This window comes from Solanum pennellii, chromosome 1, assembly GCF_001406875.1.
Source record: "Solanum pennellii chromosome 1, SPENNV200".
NCBI classification, from domain to species: Eukaryota; Viridiplantae; Streptophyta; class Magnoliopsida; order Solanales; family Solanaceae; genus Solanum; species Solanum pennellii.
Window position 1 is genome coordinate 108,147,554 of NC_028637.1, and position 21,774 is coordinate 108,169,327.

The 21,774-nt window shown below is 35.0% G+C and overlaps 1 protein-coding gene across 10 annotated transcripts in view; it reads right to left on the bottom strand.

Annotated features, from left to right (window-relative positions):
- Window positions 1-21,774, bottom strand: part of LOC107026400 — a 51,802-nt gene that overhangs the window by 27,106 nt on the left and 2,922 nt on the right. For 3 of the 10 annotated variants that reach the window (XR_003580329.1, XR_003580328.1, XR_003580327.1), the window contains exons 8-28: window positions 21,625-21,753; window positions 21,431-21,525; window positions 19,051-19,245; window positions 18,658-18,961; window positions 18,330-18,401; window positions 18,024-18,246; window positions 17,868-17,930; window positions 15,305-15,388; window positions 14,918-15,058; window positions 14,628-14,834; window positions 14,409-14,526; window positions 14,213-14,307; window positions 13,877-13,947; window positions 13,590-13,787; window positions 2,434-2,482; window positions 2,207-2,287; window positions 1,406-1,457; window positions 1,249-1,296; window positions 717-962; window positions 500-628; window positions 306-361 (exon numbers count right to left, since the gene is read on the bottom strand). The gene's annotated coding sequence lies outside the window, so the exon portion shown is untranslated. Of the gene's footprint in view, window positions 1-305; window positions 362-499; window positions 629-716; window positions 963-1,248; window positions 1,297-1,405; window positions 1,458-2,206; window positions 2,288-2,433; window positions 2,483-8,946; window positions 12,443-12,826; window positions 13,788-13,876; window positions 13,948-14,212; window positions 14,308-14,408; window positions 14,527-14,627; window positions 14,835-14,917; window positions 15,059-15,304; window positions 15,389-17,867; window positions 17,931-18,023; window positions 18,247-18,329; window positions 18,402-18,657; window positions 18,962-19,050; window positions 19,246-21,430; window positions 21,526-21,624; window positions 21,754-21,774 lie in introns of those variants that run through there. The other 7 variants (XR_003580334.1, XR_003580333.1, XR_003580339.1 and 4 more) reach the window with 7 other exon arrangements.

Genomic DNA, 21,774 nt, shown 5'->3' on the forward strand with positions numbered 1-21,774 from the left:
GAAGTTTTTTTTTTCTTCCCTGAGACAGCAAGCTGAGTTGCAATGGTGTGGTTTTGTAAAGTTTTACTTGGTGATTAATAAAGTCCCTTAATTACCCCAAAATAAAAAAAAAAGATGTAATCTAAAAGAAACTGTGTGGCCTAGGAGACTTAGAAATAGACATTGTAATCTAAAATGCTTTCATGATTAATAAGAATACAATCTAAGATAATCTTGAAAAGTGGATGAAAGAAATGAAGCTAATTAACTAAAACATGCACTAGAAAAGTCAGCTCTTATTCAGGTCAGGAACAAAAACTGTTTACCTTCTTTTGACTCCCCATCGCGTGTAGTTGTGCAATCCCCTTGAGTTTGTAATTTTCTATTCCAGATGTTAACAAATTTCATTATAACCCTTGGTCTAAATAGAGAAATATCAGGTCGTGTGAATTACTAAAATATTTTATTGAGATAATATCAGAAAGAGACCCAACCCTCCCAAGAAATTTTATAACATTACCTTTCAACAGAGAACACACCCTTTACCACATTATGGGTGGAAGATTGAGCACATTGATGGGAAGACTGAGTGGAAGCTCCGCGCAGATAGCTTCTGCAGAATGATGCAGTCTCCTTACAACTCTAGATTCTGCACGATAGAAAAGAACATTGATAAGTTGCCATATTTTCTTTCATAGTTGATTATTAACAGAAAAAAGCACGCGAGGAGAAATTACCTGGCATGAGCACATCATGAACAGTTTAAAAGATGTTATTTCCTGCTACCTTTCTTGAAGACTCACTTGTGGCAAAGAACTCCTTCTTGTCTTGGTAAAATGGAGGAGCTGAATGACTTCTTCTACTCTTCTTCTTCCTTACAAGCTCATCTGTTTTACCTCGATTTCCAGCGTCAATCCATTTATGCGAGTCCCCATCCACCCTAGAGGAGCATAGCTCGTGGTAGCAACTAATTTCAAGATTCTCTTCACCAAGAGAAAGCATGTGTCAAATCATCTCAATCATAATAGAATTAAGAAGGACCTGAACTATAAACATCCCATGGATCAAGTCCCCTATACTGGCCATACCAGTTTGCCCAATTACAAGTAAAACCGCAAATCAAAAAATAAAAACACCCGTAAAAAGATACTAACAAAAACCGTCAAACAACCTATCAGTTGAGGAATGCATGCAACCCTATAGACTACGACAACTATTCCAACTTACGAACATAATTGTTGTCAGTCCAATATTTTGCAAAATGATTACCATATCATTCTCTCCTCAGCATCTGTCCATCTCGTGAGATACCAGATCCTTCAAAAGAAAGTACCAACTTCAGGTGATGAAGCAAAATAATAAATTGAGCAGAATTTTATACATATCAAAATGCATTTAGATCGACGTCAAAGAAACTAATAGATACCATTGTCATCCACCTTAACAATTCAGGTCCCAATGTCTATAGCAACAGATACCTGGTTGAAAATGGAAACTGGGTTAAAGTTCAACTTAGGAGTACACAAATTATAAGACAACGAACATAAAAAGAGCAGTCCTACAAGGGAGTAAATCTCATGGAGAAAACAAAGTGCTGTTATAAGAATATTCATTTGTTTAAAAATGCTTTGATACTAGAATTGAGCATCATACTAAGAGGAGAAAAAGTATATCAATTTTCATATAAAGCATATCCCCTTGTAATCAGAGGTAGCAAAAATAGAAACATACGAATCCATTGAAGAGCCTCACTGATCAGTGCATTTTGTGCAAATAGTCCAAGCTATTAAAACTGCATTAAAGCATGACTTGCCATATTCTCAGCAGCCCACATCTATTGATCCTCTAAACATTAACAAATTCAGAAAACATAAAAATCGCCCACTCTCTTACATGACACAATTTACAACTTATAAGAAACAATAGAAATCAGACAGTCTAGAGCATGTTCATTTCAAAGATGAAAATAAGTCTAGACTATGTAAAAGAAAATGACCACTGAGGGTGTTCTGTCCAATCGAGTATCTTCATTCAAAATACTACAAATCATTTTTTATAATTAAACTACTTATTTTTTAAGAATTGTGCCAGTGGGGCCTTCAACAAGAAAAACTCCACATTTTCCCATTCAATGGCTTCTAATTCAGTTATAATTAAACCAAAAACAACACCACGAGTATCTATCATGATTCATGACTTCATAATTCAATTATATAAAAAGGTTCACCTCTATGTGACTATCACTTTTATCTTTGCCAGTGAAAGAAAGGCCAGCATCTTCAAATTGCTGCACCATATCAGGATCCACCTACGTAGCACAGGATAAGTTTTTAGCATACATCCCTTACTAAAGAAATCACATCCTATGGTCTACATATAATTATTAAACCAGTCCACCTAGATGTGCAATAGTTACACCACAGTTCCAAATTTAAAGGAAAAAAAGTGGTGAACCTCATATATATGACGCTGCCTCTCATCCGCAAAGCTCCGATTGCCAAATCTGAGAAAAGATATAATTAAGCCAGTTGGTAATATCAATGGGAAAAATCCTCCAGAATGGCTTCACAAACTTATCAACAAGCATGCCCAATGTATGCAAAAGCAATCTATTAAGAATTTCAAGAAATCAGAGAGAAAAGGCAAACTCATTTTAAAAAATACTTGGTCAGAAATTAAAAAGTCAATAAACGAAGTGTAGAAAAGACGACTTATCACATCTCTTTATCCATCAATTTGAGGCTGCATAGGTTCATTCTGTAAACACCAAGACCTGACAGTTATCCTGAAAGTTAGAATGCACCAACACTTACATTCAATTTGTTAAGGAAACTCAGATGAATTCCAAACACACTAGACAACAGCGGCAAGGAGAAGGAGAAGCACATGTGCAAAACAGGTCATCCTCACTGCATGCAAATGAACAAAATCTAAGGAACTAGACAGGAAATCCTTAATTTAGATGGTGTATTTAAAATGAACCTTTCAATATCAACAATTTTGAAGGAGACACTGCAATGCGCAAGGGAGATTCTTAGCAGAGACTCTTTCGGAGAATGCAAGACCCTACTTGGACTTCAAGATTATATATGCAGACCAAAAGATCAATCAGATCAGAGTACAGTTTAGAAGTAAAGTATGTAAAGCAATATTTTTTACTTGTTTGATTTTGAGAAAACTAGAAGAACTTGGAATGCATTTGCTTCCTTTGAACTTCTAAGTTGTAAAATACATCACGGACAATTACTGCAAAAAGAGAAACCGTAGAAATTTCCTTATTAGCAGGCAGCAATTAACTCAATTATCAAGTAGGCTTATACAAAATCACCTGTTATACCAACATCTTGTCTATAATCATCAATTCCAAGTTTACAAAACACTTGCCATCCGGTTAACAATGGCCAGATAAGACTTCAAAGACCAGGTTAGTAGTTCTATACCTATCCTAGTGTCAACTACTTACTATAACTCAAAAGAATTTTACCTTCAAAACCTTACACTATCTATTAGGCCTCCCATGAGATTTGGTAACAATTCCAGAAAAGAAATATCAGAAATAGAGCTCAGAACCAACTAGTCACCACAAGATATTCTTGAGAAACACATCAAAATAGCTTCATCAGATTAACACAATCAGTATCAGTGGTGCCAACAATGAGAGTTAAATACTGCACATAATCTCTGCCGAATTGATTGCATATCTACCATGGAACAAAATGAATAAGTAACATGTTTTTCTTTTTTTGTGGCGATTAGTCAAACCAATCCTAATGTCGACTACTTACTATAACTCAAAAGAATTTTACCTTCAAAACCTTACAATATCTATTAGGCCTCCGATGAGATTTGGTAACAATTCCAGCAAAGAAATATGTAGATATGGTACAACAAACTAGCGGCAGGTGATGACCAGCACTTTTAACAAATAGCATGTCATTGGAGTAAATAGCTTCCTATCCAGATCTAGCAGAATGTCTACAGAATCACACAATGTAATCAATTGAAACAAATTCAGTAATCCTAAAAGTGCAACAGTTCTCAAGTTTGATCTAGTTCACGGTCTGCAGTCGAAAACTAAGAGAAACCAGATGCAGTCCTCTGGTTACATGTGCTCCCACTTCCTCCATTCATCAAAGTGATATAAGAATTTTGTCACTTCCTCAGAGCCTATTCTAGCTTTTCCTTTATCCCTCATTCTAATTAATGGTATTTCGTAAAACTGTTGAAACATTAGTGTGTGTTAAATGTTCAAATGAATTTTATTACACCAAAGAATAGAAAAGATACTAACTCAGTAACTCCAAGATACTAACTCAGTAACTCCAACCTGAAGGAGGTAAGTTGATTCAACCTTCTGACAGAAAGGATACATAAAAAAGTACTCATTCAAAATACTACAAATCAAAGTTAGGCTTCAATTTTCCATTTTTTAGAAATAATCAAAAGTCAAAAAGTCTAGACCATGTAAAGGAAAGGGGCGGTGAGGGGGTCTTAAGTCTACAATTGAGTGTCTTCATTCAAAATACTACAAATCACAAAATTACTTATAATCAAACCACTTTTTTTTTATATAGTTGCGCAGTGGGCATTCAAGAACAACTTCACGTCTTTTTTCAATTCCAATTTTCCAAGAGGAAGCAGGGGAAATTAGGGCAAAACAAATTCTTGAACATCCTTAACATGCATTGACAGGATGACAACATAACTTGCTTTTAAAAAAAGATTCTTGAATTTTCTTGAAAAAGCCAACAAATTCTTAAAATTTTCTTATAAGTTTCTTGAATTCCAACATGCAAAATCGAGTTCTTTGGAAGAATATCAGGATTATGAGTAGAGTACCAATAGATAGATAGATCAATTGATTTAGGGTTAGGGTTTTGATCGGACATCATCACTTGAACCATCAAGAACACCAACAAGTTCAATGAACTTCTCTTAAAAATTAAACGCAAAATGGAGTTGTTGAATTCAAATATGCAGAATGCCCATGAATCATGATAGATTTCCCGATAGCCGCCGGTAGCGTAAAAGTTCCGGCGGTCGAAGTATTGAGTTCTAAAATGGACACTAGGTTCTCCGTTTTATAGTTTTAGAACCAGATAATACACGCGGCAGAAAAACAGAACGCGGAAAAATAACTACTTAATAAAAAATATATTATTTTTTTGTAAACTATTTTATCCTAGTAATTATTTTTTATATTTTTTTGTAATAGGAAGAAATTATTGATTGAATGTGAAATTTGTTCTCTCCCTTTCATATTAAGTTAATATTTTTATTTTTTTCAAGACTATTTTAGATAGTTATTTCAATTTTACTCTTCAATAATAATATTGAAATTAGTAATTAATTAATATTTAGTTATTTAAAATCATTAATTGACAATAATTTACTTCTCCTTTTTCTTAAGAAGAGAAATTTAAGCTTCTTTCTAATCGAAAAAAAAAAAACAATTTTACTTTCATTTAAAGTAATTTTAAAAATTTGTCAAATATTTAATTTTTCAAACAAAAATATTTTTTTCTATAAAGTCAAACTCTTAGCCCAACCCAATTTTTTTTGTTTTCATTTTTTTTGCAAATAAACTTCAAAAATAAATAAAAATCTTGTCCAATTAAAGTGTGTAGTAATTAGTTTATTGCCCTAAGTGTTTAGATAATCAAAAAGATATTAATGATGTTATTTTAAATTTTTTAAAGTGTGTGAAGTAAGAAATAATAGTCGAAAAAAGAAAGTTAAAAAAAATGATACACATACCAAATATTAGCCTAAGTCAAGTAGAATCCACAATGTTGAGTGTGTGAAACACGGCCAAAGATAATCTGTAATACTTTGCAAATGAACTAAAACATTCATATTTTTTATATATATTTCTGCAGCAGTATAATGTTATGTTTTTTTTTATTTGTTTAGAAAACGCGGACAAGCATAAAAATATATATAATAAAAATAATGAAAATAAAATGAGAAAATAATGCCACTAAGAATTTTACGTGGAAATCCTTTTAAATAAGGGAAAAATCACGGGCCAAAAGGAGCAACTGATATTACTATAGTAAGAAATTTTAAATTGTGTAATCACGAATACAATAATCAAAGTGACTACTATACACTCAAAAGGAACAACACTCTTTTGATTTCCACCTTACTAAAATATCGTTCTCACTATATTTTTCTTCACATACTATTTTTCTTGTATAGTCTATGGAATACTTCACTTTGCTCTCAAAATGGTTTTTTCTTAATAATTTGGTGTGTTCTACAAATGAGCAAGAACACTCTATTTATAGAAGGAGAAATCATGTCTATTTTATTAATGACATAGGTAAAATATAGCAAAGTCAAAAAAAAATTGCAAATCTTATCAATTTATCAACCATCAAATCATTTATTTTCAATTCTAATTACTATTCCTTTTTAACAATTACTTGTAGCAACTGAATAGCAAAAATTGACCAAAAAATGGGATGTCTGAGGATAACGTAGACTTTAGCTCTTGAGAAGCTCCAATTCCACTTTTATAAATAAATGAAATCATGCAAAGAAATTTCTCAAACAAAGAATTCTGAAAAATCAGTTGGCGGTCTGAACAGATAAAAAAGTGTGGTGTATGTCTTTTTGATATCAGCTACAGAAAAATTACATTCAACAATTGGGAGTAGGACAAATAGCCCCCCCCCCCCTATCTAAGTTTCAGTAATGTGTATTGAATAATGAGTCTCTCCCAACTATACAAACTACAAAGGTTAGTTCTTTACAAGATTGTGTTAAGGAAAAGCATCAGAAGCTACTCAAGCGAGAAGTAAGATTAATGAACACATCCTCACTACAAGGAATTGTTACACCGCCCATTGGATGATCAAAGCCAAACTCTTCCTCAGCTTGACTAAGCAAATCTTGAAATAAAGGTTGGCTCAAGAATGAAATGGGGATCACAAATCTCTTCTTTTGCTTCTCCCCAACATAAACAGCAAAATGGCCCTTCAGAACGTCTCCAGATGTACAAGTCTTCTTGATTATACGGATTGCCATGGTTGTTTAGTTCAATATAGATGAAGAAATAAGGATTGGAAGAATTAGTAAGGAAATCTGAAAGCAGAGAAAGGTTTGTATCATTTCAAGTTTTGGTGAGAGCTGTTATGTGTTTATATAGACTAATATCAAGTTGTAGAATTCTACTGTTGTGCATTGAATAAGACATTATGTGGGCACCAGCTAAAGACAGTAGCACCTGAAGTATCACATGGTTTTGCCTTCCAACTCATGGCCATAATACTATTCATGCAAACTCTCATGTGTCCACTTATATCAAAACTATAACAAAAAAACAAATCAATCATATAGAAGATTCAACTGGTAGAGAGGCATTTGTTGTACTGTTGATTGACTATAGCACATGGTTTTGATAACTTTGAGTCATTGTCAACACAGGTTCTTTTGAGATAATAACAGGTAATTCCCATTAGTAACAAAATCTGACCATTATGTAGGATCAACTTTAATAGATTAGAATAATCCAAGCTATTTCAAAGATTTTGGGAAATGTTTCCAAATAGTAGAGAATATATATTTTTTTAACTGGCTATCAACATATATGTGTGACTATGTTTTGCAAATCTCCATTAAATTATGAGTCAGTCAAAACCTATTGCCAGAAATATGAGTTCATATTCAAGAAGAGTATAGATGTTATTTCTTATAAAGAGTTAATTAATTTGCATCTGTATTCTGTCACATTTAATTGCACTCAGTACTGACACTATACATCTTGAGTTATACCTCACTGCCGCTACCAAGTTCAACAAGCTTCATTTGAAACCATTAAGTGTAATTATCATTTTTACCAATTGAATGAGTTATGCCACTTTAGGGGACCAGATTGTAGTTCATTCTGATTAACAAACGTTAAGAGTTGAGCAAAAAATTTCTATTGCAATGAATTGATTACATTAATGTATGGAAGTAAAAAGTTTCATTACTTCAATTTCTTTTGAAGTAGAAAAATGTGTCCTTAGTCTACCTAGTGTTTCTTATAACTCTCAACTGTACACAGTTTCTATCCTGGCTTACTACAACTATATAAAATTGTGTAGTTAAAAAAATGGGGACTGGTTTCCTTCTCACTTCCGCAATATAGATGTGAGATTGATGAACAAATCTTCGCTGCAGGGAATAGTCACACCACCCATTGGATGGTCGAAGCCAAATTCTTCCTCAGATTGACTAAGCAAGTCTTGAAATAAAGGTTCGCTCAAGAATGATATCGGGATCACAAATCTCTTTTTCTGCATCTCCCCAACATACACAGCAAAATGGCCCTTGGGAATATCTCTGGTTGCGGAAGACTTCTTGATCATACGAAGAATAGCCATGATCTCTAGTTTTAGTATAGGTGAGAAAAAAAGAAGGATTGTAAGGTTACCAAAAAGCAGAGAAAGCTTTGATGTTTGCTGAGTATTGTGGTGGTAGATACCTCTTTAGATATGTTTATATAGGAAATGGCAACTCATATTGATGTGTGTTGAATAGGAATGTGTGGATACCAGCAGAAGACAATGGCACTGTCGTATCACATGCTCTTGCGTTCCAAGTATTGAAAACTTGTGGTGTTAGCTAAATAACAATAGGCCCTACCTTATTTTGAAACTTGGAAAGAGCCATTTGGATTGGACATCAGTAGAAGACAATGATATATTAGTAATCACTTGGTCCTGCCTTCCAGCTAGTTGACATGATTAATTGCTTTAGCATATATAAGTTCAAGTTCAATAGGTCCTACATATATTTTCCTATAGGGAACAAAGGATCTCTAAGAATCAAATCCATAAATATTGCTGGTAGCTTATGAGGATATCTAGGAATTAACCATACCCCAGATGCAAACTTTGTGTCCACTTGTATAAAAAGGATAAGAGATAAAAGTTGGCTTATTAAAATTCAGAGCCAGTTAGTCAAAATCAGAGAATTAAATAGAAACAGAGGGTTATATATGCAAGAACAATCCATTGGTTAAATAGTTGGCTCCCTAAGTACATAATCTTGTTTGCTATCTTTTACAAGTACATTGGTTTCTTCATAAACAAAGATAAATAAGTTGGGATCTTCCTCCATAAATAGCTTCCCATCTCTATATCCCAAACACAACCATTAGTACTTTTTTCGTAGCATTAAGCTCTCAAATTTGTATTCACCAGCTTGAGGGGGAGTGTTAGAATAGAATAAGTATTTCCTACTTAAAATAGGAATAGGAATAGGAATAGGAATAAGAATAAGAATAGGATTCCTAGTCAGAAAAGGACTCTAATGTAGTGTATATAAATAGGGTCTCAATGTAAAATTTAGATACACAATTCAATAATATTTTTTCACCATATATTTCTCACAAGGGTGACAACAAGACCAAGTTTTTCCACAGATCAGCAAATGCTCATAGAAGATATAACAATATTGATGAATTTATGGTGGTTGGGGAAGCAACCCAAAAACCAGATGTTATAAAGAAGGAGATTGAGGAGTTCTATTAAAGAATATATACTGAAACTGAGACATGGAGGCCAGCTGGAGGATGCAGGGCAGACCACAGAGCACAGAGTTTCTAATGAAGACAATCATTCTATGAAAGCTAGATATACAAAAGCTTATGACCACCTCAATAGGATTTGGAGGTAGATGGGTAAGATGGATGAAGTTCTGCATAAGCACAGTCAAATTCTCTGTCCTTATCAATCAATGGCTCCCCTACAGGTGAGCCTTCTACTCACAGAGAGGCCTAAGGCAAGGAGACCCATTATCTCCCTTTCATCATTGCCACGAGAAGTCTTAATGATATGTTGAGAGTTGCTCAAGAAAATAGCTGGTTGAAGGGATTCAAAGCTGCACACAGGGAAGGCTCAAACTTGGAGATTACTCATTTGCTTTGCAGTACGCTGATGATACATTGATCTTTTGTGAGGCTAATAAGGACCAACTCATGATTCTCAAGGTCATTTTTGTTCTTTTTGAAGCAGTCCCACGATTACATTCAACTGGAATAAGAGCTTCATATAACCAGTTAATGAGGTTCCTAACCTAACCTAATTGGCTGGGGTCCTTGGTGGAAGTATTGGGAAGCTACCAACTGTCTACTTGGGCATGCCTCTGGGTGATCAGAACAGGTCTATAGATATATGGAATGGCGTGGTAAAGAAGTGCAAGAAGAGGTTGGTAAACTGGAAAAGTCAATATCTCTCCTTAGGAGGAAGACTAGCACTAATCAATAGTGTTTTGGACTCTATGCCTACCTATATGATGTCCCTCTTCCCTATCCCTGATGGGGTCATTGAGAGATTGGATGTTCTAAGAAGAAATTCAGTGAAACCAAGAAGTTCCACTTGGTGAAATGGGATGCACTGATTGGAAGTAAACAAAAAGGGGTATGGGGGTAAGGAACTTAAAAACTCAGAACCAATGTCTTATGATGAAATGGCTCTGGATATTTGCTTCTAGGGAGTCAGCTCTCTGGAAATAAGTTATCCAGCTGAAGTATGAAATGGCAGATCATTGGACCACCAGAATGGTCACCGATACTTATGGGATCAACCTTTGGAGATCCATCAGAAACCTGTGGCCAAAGCTTAGAGAAAATTGCAGCATAAGAACAGAAGATGGCAGGAAGGTACTTTTCTAGGAATACAAGTGGTTAGATCAAGCCCCCCTAAGGGACACCTTCAATGATATTTACACCCTAAACCAACAACAAAGGGCCACTGTTGATGAAGTCTGGTCAAATCAGGGATGGAATTTGAGCTTTAGAAGACCTTTTAATGACTAGGAGATTTTGAGGTTAGTTGAGTTCTACAGCAATTGGAGCAATTCAAAGAAACCTCCACTGACCAAGATAGATTGGAGTGGGAGGGCCACAGTCAAGGTAGTTTCAGTATGAAAGGGGCCTATAAAAAATTTAACCCTAATAATTATCAGATTGAGGACTGGCCTTGGAAGCTTATATGGAAAGTCAAAATTCCTTATAAAGTTTCCTGCTTCACTTGTCTTGTGGCCAAACAAGCTGTTTTAACCCAAGAAAACCTCATGAAAAGGGGGATACATCTAAGTCCAAGGTGTTTTTTTGGGAAGAGAAGGCTGAGACTGTAACCCACCTTTTTATACACTACAGAATTACCCGTCAACTGTGGGAAATATTCCTAAGTAAGAAGGGCCTGAATTGGGTAATGCCAAGGAAAATAGATCAGACTTTGAAGATCTGGAGAAGTTATGCTAACATGTCAGACCATAAGGATAGGTGGAAAATTGTACCAGCTTGAATTTGGTGGGCTGCTTGGCGATGAAATTGAAGTGATTAAACAGGAGTATAGGGAAGATCTAGAATCAACTAAAGATGTCTTAGCATTATTGTAATTTTTTGTTAAAAGGGTTGAAGTTCTTCTAGATACTCCCCTCCTCAACTGTAATTAGGAAACCTGTAACTTGTCGTGGCAGGTTTCTGTTTTTGTGGAAATAGAATACAAGTCGTTACCTTCTCAAAAAAAAAGTATAAACATGGAGTACATATTATTAAGAATTAATCAATTTACATCCAGTTCTATTGGACTGAGTTTAACTCAGTACTTTCACATTGCTGCAGAATGGCAGATCTAGTATATCTTGAGTTACATTTCATTGTATGATGGACACTACCATGTGTGTTTTAACTTCATTTTGACCACAAAGTATAATTCTTACCAACGGAATGAGTTGTGGCACTTTAGAAGACTAGATTCTGACTAAAAATCGACGAGAGTTGAGCAAAAAGTTTCTATTGCAATGAATTGTATACATCAATGTATGGCATAGAATGAAACCATGTAAGTAAAAAGTTCCATTACTTCAATTTCTTTTGAAGTAGAAAAATGTGTCCTTAGTCTAACTAGTGTTTCTTGTAACTCTGAACTGTACAGTCTCTATCCTGGCTTACTACAACTATACAAAATTGTGTAATTAAAAAATATGGGGACTGGTTTCCTTCTCATTTCCGCAATCGAGATGTGAGATCGATGAACAAATCCTCACAGCAGGGAATAGTCACACCACCCATTGGATGGTCGAAGCCAAATTCTTCCTCAGATTGACTAAGCAAGTCTTGAAATAAAGGTTCGCTCAAGAATGATATCGGGATCACAAATCTCTTTTTCTGCATCTCCCCAACATACACAGCAAAATGACCCTTGGGAATATCTCTAGTTGCAGAAGACTTCTTGATCATACGAAGAATAGCCATGATCACTTAGTTTTAGTATAGGTGAAAAAAAAAAGGATTGTAAGGTTACCAAAAAGCAGAGAAAGCTTTGATGTTTGCTGAGCGTTGTGGTGGTAGATACCTCATTAGATATGTTTATATAGGAAATGGCAACTCATATTGATGTGTGTTGAATAGAAATGTGTTGGTACCAGCAGAAGACAATGGCACTGTAGTATCACATGCTCTTGCCTTCCAAGTATTGAAAACTATGTGGTGTTAGTTAAAGAACAATAGGCCCTACCTTATTTTGAAACTTGGAAAGAGCCATTTGGATTGGATATCAGTACAAGACAATGATATATTAGTAATCACATGGTCCTGCCCTCTAGCTAGTTGCAATGATTAATTACTTCGGCATATATAAGTTCAAGTTCAATAGATCCTACATATATTTTCCTATAGGGAACAAATGATCTCTAAGAATCAAATCCATAAATATTGCTGGTAGCTTATGAGGATATCTAGGAATTAACCATACCCCAGATGCAAACTTTGTGGCCACTTATATAAAAAGGATAAGAGATAAAAAATTGGCTTATTAAAATTCCAAGCCAGTTGGTCAAAATCAGACGATTAAATAGAAACAGGAGGAATATTATATATGCAAGAACAATCCATTGATTAATAGTTGGCTCCCTAAGTACATAATCTTTTTTTTTGGCAACTAATGTGAGTATTACCATAACCAACAAACCCAAAGTAACAAATACACCTAAAAAAAGCACCTAATCACATAACCACCTTCTAGGAAGGGTGCGATGAGAAAATAGGCCTCCAAAATAAAGCTAATTACAAATAAGCCTCTGAATCAAACTGCTACAGCTACGACCTTTTCTCCCTATTTTTAATAGATCTAATCTTTCCACAATATCCTTCTTAATCTTCTGTAACACAACTGTTCCAGTTTGAACACTCATGTGCTTGAATGTAGTCCAGTTCCTAGCCTTCCAAGTAAATAATCTTGTTTGTTATCTTTTACAAGTACATTGGTTTCTTCATAAACGAAGATAAATAAGTTGGGATCTTCCTCCATAAATAGCATCCCATCTCTATATCCCAAACACAACTATTAGTACTTTTTTAGTAGCATTAAGCTCTCAAATTTCTTCAAGAAAACATACAAAAGTGGCCATCAGGAAATCAAACAACTTAATCACAAGCTGCAGTTTTGAAGCAAATTATGAATAGGTATTCAAATTTGGGTATGCTGAGATTTATATTTGCTAATGAGTCCAACCAACGACCCCTAAGAGAAACAATCATTTAAAGTAAATGAATTATAAGGAAAATTCATGAGAAACCAAAAATGGATGATAATGCAAAGGACAAAATAGACCTGATCAGTTATATCAAGTGCTGTGCTTGCCACAATCGGAATAAACTTCTTGTCAACCTGTTGGAGAACTTTGGCACCCTCCGGGAAGTTTTTATTAATGGTATCAGGAACCAATGAATCGCCAAAAAAATGCAAGATGCCAGAAGTGACACTGAGTACAATATACTGATTATTAAAATTCTCAGTTCCAGCACTGTTCTGCATCTCAATAGGAAAAGGTAAAGTTCATCATCTTAACAAAATAGAGAAGAAGCAAAAACATCCAAGATATAGCTAAGGTACTCAACTGTAATCTTTGGAAGTCCCTCCATTTTATCCCAAAAATCTAAGGAACTTTGAATTTTTGTTGGTGCAAATTCTGAAAAATTGATTAAAGAAAAGGTCAGCCATGACAATATTATTACAAGATCAGAACACAAGCAAGATGGAATTTGAAAGAGACTATGTGGCATAGGAGTCTTAGAAAGAGACATTGTAATCTCTAATGCTTCCATGATTAATAAGAATGCATCCTAAGATAATCTTGAAAAGTGGGTGAAAGAAATGAAGCTAATTAACTGAAACATGCACTAGGAAAATTCAGCTCTTATTCAGATCACGAACAAGTGGCAGGAATGGTTTACCTTCTTTTAACTCCCCATCGCGTGTACATGTGCACTCCCCTTGAGCTTGCAATTTGCTATTCCAGATGTTAATAAGTTCCCTTTTCACACTTGGCCTGAACAGAGAAACATCAGGTCGTGTTCATTACTGGCATATTTAATTAAGATATATCAGAAAGAGACCTAACAACCCTCCCAAGAAATTGGATAACGCTACCTTTCATCAGAGAAGAAACCGTCACCACAACTTGGGGTTGAAGATTGATCACATTGATGGGATGACTGCTGTGGAAGCTCTCAGCAGATAGCTTCTGCAGAATGATGCAGTCTACTAACTGCTATAGTTTCAGCACGAAGGAAAAGAACATTAATTAGTTGCACCCGTTTTCTGTCATCAATGATTAATAACACAAACAAGCACTCAAGAACAAATTACCAGGCATGAGTGGCACATCATGAACAGTCTTAATACTGTGATTTCCTGCTGCCTTTCTTGTAGACTCACTCATTGCAAAGAACTTAATTCTTACCTTGGTAAAATGGAGGAACTGAATGAATTCTTCTACCCTCTTTCTTCCTTATAAGCTCATCCGTTTTACCTCAATTTCCAGCATCGATCCATTTATGTCAGTCCCTATCCACCCTAGAGAAGAGCACAGGTCATGGTATCAACTAATTCTTAAGATTCTCTTCACATCTCTTATCCATCAATTTGGGCCTGCATACCTTCACCGTGTATACATCGTGAGCGCTTGAATGAACTATCACTTGCATTCAATTTTTAAGGGAACTCAGATGAATCCCTAACCCACTGAACAATAGTGGCAACAGAGAAAGAGAAGCACGTAGGCAAACAGGTCATCCTCACTGCATGCAAATAAAAAAAATCTAAGAAACCATACAGGAAATATCCTTAAGTTAACTGGTTTATCAAATATGGACCTTTCAATAACAACAATTTTGAAGGAGACACTGGGATGCACAAGGGTGGTTCTCAGTCGAGACTCTTTGAGAGAATGCAAGACCCTCTTTGTGCTTCGGACAGAGTACAGCTTAAGAAGTTATGTAAATCAAATGTTTTACTTGTTTGAGTTTGAGGAAAACAAGAAGTACCTGTAGAGCATTTGTTTCCTTAAAACTGGTTGGTTGTAAAAGCACTGGAAATAGTACCCGTGAAACTCCTCTTGCATATTAGCACTAGAATTAGGCATAGGCATTGCCAAAGAAGAAAATAACCATTAAAGTGGAACATTCACATGACATTGTAAACTCTTGAACATAATAAACCACTAAAGCAAAAGAATATCAATCACATTGTTGAATGTCAATCAAGAAACATCAAGAAGTCAAATTCTTTAACATAAAGCCCTAAAGAACACCCAAGACAATTAAAATACTGTAGGCATCTTAAGAAAATCTTGAAATAGCAATACGAAAATCCATCAAAAAAAGAAGAAGAGAGGGGAAGCTTACTTTAAGATGAAGGCAACACACACACTGATCATTAAAAATAAATAATACCATCCAATCCAGTGTAGGAATAGCATTCAACTCATAATATTTTTCAAATTTTATTTATCCTTTCTAGATTGCAACTTGATAACGACAACATACTTAGTATAGTCTCAGAAGTGGAATCTAGAAAAAGATCTCATAATCAATATTAGTTTCATAAATAAAATCTACAATGGTTGGATACACGCAGATCTTATCCCAAAAAAATTCAATATTAGTGATTTAAATACGCAATCGAATGGCATTGGCATATTTGTGAAACTTGACAATGACATTGAGTTTAGTGAACTGGAGTCAACAATGACAAAGAAAATAACTAGAGCAAAATATACAAGCATGTAGTGAACATAAGATGGTTACTAAAAATGTTAGGCACATGACAAAGCAATTGGAGAATGTTAATGCACTATGTGTGTATATGTAGCTTTGTATAGGCTACATATTAAATAATTTTGAAATTGTGGATATGATTTTAGGCTAAGTTGACATTTGTAAAGGACAATTTGCAAAAAATTTAGTGTCAAAACATTATAAGTTAGAATGTACTGAAATTTAGTATTTTTGTAAGTGCATGGAGTAAAAAATTACAAGGACTAAGGAATCTTTGTGTTGTAACTCCATTTCTTCTTTGTTACTTCCTTCTTTTCCTGAAATAAATAGCCAACTTACTCAAGAAATTCACACTTTGCAATCCTTCTAGAGAGCATGGAAAATCTAGAGCAAATAGTTCTTTGATTCACACATTTCTTGGCCAAGATTTGGTGTGTAAATCATACAAATACAACTGACTATCATAATAATGTTCTTGTTTACAAAAAGAAAGATCATATGTGTGATGGAGGAGATAGATGACACAGTAATGATTTAGGTAATTACACATCTCATTATTTTGGTCCAGAAAAAAATCATATCTAATTTTCAAGTGTCTTTGGATCTTCTATTTTGATTATAGACATAACATATAATATCAACGAAAATCATTCACCTCTCAAATCCACACTCAATCGTTGAAGCATCAAGGTGAAAGAGAAATTTGGTTACAATGGGCAAAACAAGCTTCTTAACAGTTTACACTTCTATAATGATACAACAGTGAGTTTCTGGAGGTTCAAATACCAGAGTTGGGTACTGGTGTGGGTAATATAATGATCAATGTATATGTGACAAATCATCACCATTATAATAGAATCCAGAAGGACCTGAATTATTAGGTTCACCCAATCAAGTCCCCCACAATATAAATATCCTCCTTAGAACAAGCATTAAAATTGGGATCAAACTATGCCGGATCTGGGAACAAGCAGTCTTCTTTTCAATATTATATATGGCAGGAGTTCCAAAATCATATGTGAGAACAACTTCATGTTTAACAGAAGTTTCTATACCATTTTCAGGCTTTAGCAATGTTAAGGATTAACATCTTGAAACTTGGTCCCGAGCAAAGTATCTGGTGAAAGAGGAGATGGTTCTGGACTACAAAACGGCAGTCCAGAACCAGAATTTTCAGTCTGTTTAAAGAGGTCCATAAGATGATCGTCTTCATCTAACATGACCTTGGTTAATGAAGATTTTTCTGAAATCTCCTGAAAAATTTTGACCTCATTAGTCATACTAACGCCCAAATGACTAACGCCTAAAATACACTCAACATTAGACTAAAGGCCAAATACAAAGAACCTGTATAATCAAGAAAACAATCATTTTCTTTGGAAATAGATGCAAAAGAATCTAGTTAGCTACTGAAGTATTTCCTTAAACATGAATGATGTGATAAATAATTTTCCAAATTAAGTTGGAAGCTATTTGAGTTTCAAGTCCTCATAATTCGAAAAGAGAGAACCTCTACGATTGACTTGTTACTGATGGTATTAGAACAAGAAAAGCTCATTCCTAAGAATTAACAATTCATAATTCACTTGCTGTAATCAAGCCAATTATAATATAAATGAACCTTAAGAGACAATGCACACAAACGAAACTTGAAATCCTTAGACCCTCAAAAATCCTTCTTGCTGTCAACATGGAGCACAGAACTGATAAAAACTGTGCTATTGATACCTCAGAATGAACTAACTGAGAAAAAGTGCTTGTCATGCTTTGTTTTACATATCTAGGCAGGCATATAACCCTTCAGAGGAAGGAATATGAACAACTACAGTACCTTTCTCTTTCAAAGACTGATTTGCAAATGGTTCGCATGTACTTGCACTTTTTGAATGTATCCCTAAAAGAATTAATCGTTACAAAAATGCATTTATAAGGAATTCACGAGAAACCAAAAATGGCCATCATGGACTATGCAGAGACCAGAACAGACCTGATTAATTATAGGAAGTGTGGTGCCCGCCACAATTGAAATAAACTTCTTATCAACCTGTTGAAGAACTTTGGCAGTTTTTATCAATGGTATCAGGAACCAATGAATCACCAACAAAATGCAAGACGCCAGAAGTGACATTGAGCACAGTATCTCATACTGAAAAGGGTAAAAAAGTCCAGTTCTTAAGATTCTCTGTTCAAATTCTGCTCTGCATCACATACTGAAAGGGGTAAAAGTCCATCATCTTAGCAAGATAGAGAAGAAGTCGCAAAAACATCTGGAATATAGCTAAGGTAACTCAACTGTAATCTCTGGACGGAAGTCTCTCCATTCTGTCACACAATTAAGAAACTTCGAGCTTTTGTGGTTCAAATTCTGAATTTTGAATAAAAAATGTCAGTCATGACTCGTGACAATTCTATAATAAGATCAGAACATAGCAAGATGGTTGAAAGAGACTATGGGTCCTAGGGAACTTAAAGAGACACATGGTAATCTCTAATGCTTTTATGATTTAATGCATTCTGGGATAATCTTGAAAAATGGGTGAAAGAAATGACTCTAATTAACTGGAACATGCACTAGAAAAATTTAGCTCTTATTCAGGTCAGGAACAAATGGCAGGAATTACCTTCTTTCGACTCCCCATTGTGTGAAGTTGTGCACTCCCCTCAAGCTTGTACTTTATTATTCCAAATGCTAACTAGTTTCATTAGAAACACCAGGTCGTGTGAGTTACTAAAATATCTGATTGAGATAATATCAGAAATAGAACTAACTCTTCCAAGAACGTTGATAACATGACCTTTCATCAGAGAATACACCGTCACCACAACTTGGGGTGGAGGATTGACCACATTGATGGTATGACTGCTGTGGAAACTCCAAGCAGATAGCTTCTGCAGAATGATGCAGTCTCCTTACAGCTCTGGTTTCTGCACGATGGAAACGAACATTGATTAGTTGCCCACATTTCCTGTCATCATTGATCATTAATACAAACAAGCACTCAAGGACAAATTACCTGGCATGAGTGGCACATAACGAACAGTCTTGATACTTTTATTTGCTGCTGCTGTTCTTGAAGACTAGCTTGTGGCAAAAAATTTCTTGCCCGAGGAGCTGAAATGACTTCTTCTACTCTTCTCCATCATTATAATCTCATCTGTTTTACCTTGATTTCCAGCATGAATCCATTTATGCGAGTCCCCATCCCATCCTAGAGGAGAGCATAGCTTGTGGTATCAAATAATAATTAAGATTTTCTTCACTATGAGAATGTATATGTGACAAATCATCACCATTATAATAGAATTCAGAAGGATCTGAACTATTAACGTCACCCTATCAAGTCCCCTACACTGTACATATCATCTGTAGAACTAGCACTAAAATTGAGATCAAACTTTGCAAGTTTTAGGAACAAGCAGTCCTCTTTTCCATATTATTTATGGCAGGAATTCCAAAATTATATGTGATAACAACTTCATATTTAACAGAAGTTTCTATACCATTTTCAGCAATGTTAAGGATTAACACCTTAAACTTGGTCCCGACCCAAGCAAAGCATCTGGTCACGGAGGAGATGGTTCTGGACTAAAAAACGGCAGGCCAGATTCATATTTTTCAGTCTGTTTAAAAAGGTCCATAAGATGACCGTCTTCAACTAAAATGACCTTGATTGATGAAGATTTTATCTCCTAACAAAGTCTGACCACATTAGTTAGACTAACGCCCGCCCAAAATACACAGAACCTGTATTATCAATAAAACAACCATTTTCTTATGAAGCACATGCAAAAGAATCTTGTTAGCTACTGGGGTATTTCCTTAAACATGAATGATGTTATAAATAGTTTTCCAAATTCCGTTGGAAGCTATTTGAGTTTCAAGTACTCATAATTCAAAAAAGAGAGAACCTCTACCATTGACTTGTATGGTATTACAACAAAAAAAGTTCCTTCCTTGGAAGTCACAATTCATAATTCACTTGCTATAAATCAACCCAATTAAAACATAAAATGGACCTTAGGAGACGATGCACACAACGAAACTTGAAAGCCTTAAACCATCAAAAATCCTTCTTGCTGTCAACAAGATGGAGCACAGAACTGATAAAACCTGTGCTATTGATACCTCAGAATGGACTAACTACCCTGAGAAAAAGTGCTGTCATGTTTTGTCTTCCACATTTAGACAGGCATTTATCCTTCAGTGGAACATGAATGTAGAAGGAATAAGATATAAAGTATTGTAAAAGGTCTAAGAATGTAGGTGAACAACTAATCCTATATTAACAACTACAATACCTTTCTCTTTTAAAGACTGATATGCAAATGGTTTACATGTACTTAGAGAATGTTACCGAAAGAAGAGTAACAGATGTTGGCTGCTTGTGACTCAGATTTAAGGTAACTGCTTTAACCAAAACATACAACTGCATGCTCAGAGTTAGGTTTAAATTTAATGAATGTTGCAAAATTCAGTGCAATGGAATTTCTGGTAAATGACAATTTTATCATGTTCCATAGACACCCACATAAGTCATGAGGATATTAATGATGAACAGTTAAATACCGCCAACCAAATGATGAATTAGTTTTGTTACGCTTATTTTTTCTTATGTGGCTAACTGACTGCTACATATTTATGCAGATGTTACTTTTTCTTACGCGGCCAAATAATGTTATATTATTTATGCAGAAGTCTATGCTGAGATTTATATTTGCTAATGAGTCCAACCAAACAATCACTAAGAGGAACAATTGCTTAAAGTAAGTGCATTTATAAAGAAATTTATGAAAAACCAAGACTGATCATATGGACTATGCAAAGTCCATATAGACATTATCAATCATAAGTATTGTGTTCCCACAATCAGAATAAACTTCTTATCAACCTGTTGGGGGAACTTTGGCACCCTCCAGACAGTTTTTATCAATTGTATCAGCAACCAATGCATCGCCAACAAAATGCAAGACACCAGAAGTGACATTGAGTATAGTATCCAGAATCTTAGGATTCTCTGTTCCAGAACCGCTCTGCATCTCATACTAGAGGAGCGGCCCGTTGGTTCACCAAAGCCCGACCCAGCGTCGCACATTCTCCAAAAGGTAAAGGTTCTATCATCTTGTACATATAGTCAAGGTACTCAACTGTAGTCTTTGGACGGAAGTCCCTCCATTTTGTCCCAGAATCTAAGGAACTTTGAATAAACATAAGCAAGATATAATTTGAAAGAGACTGTGAGGCCTCAGAGACTTAGAAAGAGACATAATCCAAGGATTAATAAGAATGCAATCTAAGATAATCTTGAAAAGTGGATGAAAGAAATGAAGCTAATTAACTAAAACATGCACAAGAAAATTCAGCTCTTATTCAGGTCAGGAACAAAAACTGTTTACCTTCTTTTGAGTCCCTATCGCCTGTACTTGTGCAATCCCCTTGAGTTTGTAATTTTCTATTCCAGATGTTAACAAATTTCATTATAACCCTTGGCCTAAATAGAGAAATATTAGGTCGTGTGAATTACTAAAATATTTTATTGAGATAATATCAGAAAGAGACCCAACCCTCCCAAGAAATTTTATAACATTACCTTTCAACATAGAACACACCCTTTACCACATTATGGGTGGAAGATTGAGCACATTGATGAGAAGACTGAGTGGAATCTCCGCGCAGATAGCTTCTGCAGAATGATGCAGTCTCCTTACAACTCTAGATTCTGCACGATAGAAAAGAATAT